Raw genomic sequence first — 2,246 nt, 5'->3', positions numbered from 1 at the left:
AGATCAATCTTGAATAAAACATAATAGAAGATTGCTTTACTATTTACCCACATTGTTTATGATGTATGGTAAGGCATTTTAAAGAAGAAATAATTATTTTAAAAAATATTATATTGTAGATATTTCTTATCTGTAGATACATGCATTGGTGGAATGCCTAGAGCAGCCTTTCTCAATAAGGGTGCCACCAGCACCATGGAAATAAATCATGTTAATCCAAGGAGGGCGAGATCCATTTGGAAAAGAATGGAAATTCACCTTCATCCAGTCCTGGTCCGCCTCTCTCCCTTTGCCAAGTTGGGACTCCTGATTTGATGGTAGGACTCTGATGTGAAGGGGGAGTGAGGATTCTGATGTGAAGTGGGTACTGGGGACTCTAATGTAAAGGGGGCTTCTGATGTGAGGGGGAAATCTGATGTAAAAGGGGGGGACTCTGATATGAAGGGGGGGTCTGATGTTAAAGGGGGTTCTGATGTTAAAGGGGTGCTCCTGATGTTAAGGGATGTCTTTTGATGTAAAGAGGGCTCCTGATGGAAAGGATGGTTTCTTATGAAAAGAGGAAGTCTTATGTAAAAGGGGGACTCTGATATGACAAGACGGCTCTGATGTTAAAGGAGGACTCCTGATGTTAAGGGAGGACTTCTGATGTAGAGAGGGGTCCTGATGTGAAGGTTGGCTTCTGATGTCATGGGGAAATCTGATGTTAAAGGGGGGCTCCTAATGCAAAAGAGGAACTTTACCCATATCTTTTAAAAAAACTACAAAGACACCTTTAGAAATGTTTAGTAATGACAATCTACTAAACAGGTACTTCTGTAGGCTTCTGACAGTGACCATTTTTACTAAGGGCAGATTAATATATCTCCCGTTACTTCCTTGAACTCTGGCACATGTGACTAGGACATGTGACCATGTACATATTTTTAGTCTAGGAAATGCCTTTCCCTGAGATCTTATGAGATTACAAATGAGATTTCCCAGCAATGCTCTGCTGATGTGATGATTACATAACTTGTGGGAAAGTGGTCCAGGAATTGGATAAACTATTTTGTAAGTAAATGAAAAACATGTGCTTAACCAATGAATGTAATATGAAAATAAAGAGCTGCATGCTGATGTGATTTTTAGTGAAATTGGGTAGAGGTCCACTTTAAGGGGATTCTGATGTAGAGTGGGCTCCTGATGTAAAGGGAGGTTCCTAGTGTGAGAGGGGGTAACACTGATGTGAAATGGGTAATTTTGATGTGAAGGGGCCTCCTAATGTGTTTTTTTGCATGGGGTCCCTACTTAACATTCATACTTTTTCTTTCTGATTTAAGTTCAGCATTAATATGTTAGCAAATTTTATTTCTGATTTAAGTTCAGCATTCATGTTAGCTAATTGTTCCATAAAATATTTATTATGAATAATTTCAGTGCTGTACAAGAGCCTATAGAATTGTTGTTTGCAAAATTTGCATTGAGATTGTAGTCCATTGGAGTGGTGGCTACTTTACAACACACACAGGGACCATGGGGAACAAAAGTAGCCCCCCAGAAGGAAGGACAGTGTCAGCACCAATTCAGGGATGATTTGAGGATCTACAGCCAAGTGATGCACAGATAAGGTACATTTTTGTTAATAGTTAAGGTACTTGAATGCATTTTTAAGATTTAACTCCTGAGTTTAGTGTTACTTTAATTCTCTGAAAATGTATTGAAGCCACTGAATCAGTTACACTTTTGGCAAATTCCACTCCCTCACAATTTGTGCAGCAGATGTCCAGACAGTGGAATTGGATTATGAACACTGAAGCAAAGAAAAAAAAATCTGTTCTTCATTGCATCTAGTCTGATTCCATTTTCACTTTCCCACTGCAAGTGAATGGATGCTAAAATTTCAATGATGAAAAAATTGCAAATATTCCCCAGCGTGTATCTCTTATAAGTGTATATTATTCATAGAGCCTATTGAACCCCAGAATTCCTTTTTAAACGGAGTCTGAGCGCCAACCCCAATTGTGCAAAATGTCATCAACAACAGGGGACTTTGATTCACCTCTTTTGGTGATGTCCGAAGCTTAAACCATATTGGTCAGGCGTAATTACTATGTTGAATAGCATTTATGTCATATGGCTGGAGCTTGAACCCCTAACAGGTATTTTAGGGTGCTATGATTCCTCAGGTATGGACTGGAATATATCTTTAGCATTAACGACAGCACTTTTCTTGGCCTGTAAATTATTAGTTCAAAAATGGTTATCAT

The sequence above is a fragment of the Nanorana parkeri genome, unplaced genomic scaffold (assembly GCF_000935625.1).
Source record: "Nanorana parkeri isolate BGI_ZX_2015 unplaced genomic scaffold, ASM93562v1 scaffold840, whole genome shotgun sequence".
Taxonomy (NCBI): Eukaryota; Metazoa; Chordata; class Amphibia; order Anura; family Dicroglossidae; genus Nanorana; species Nanorana parkeri.
Note: the sequence above shows the minus strand (reverse complement) of the source record.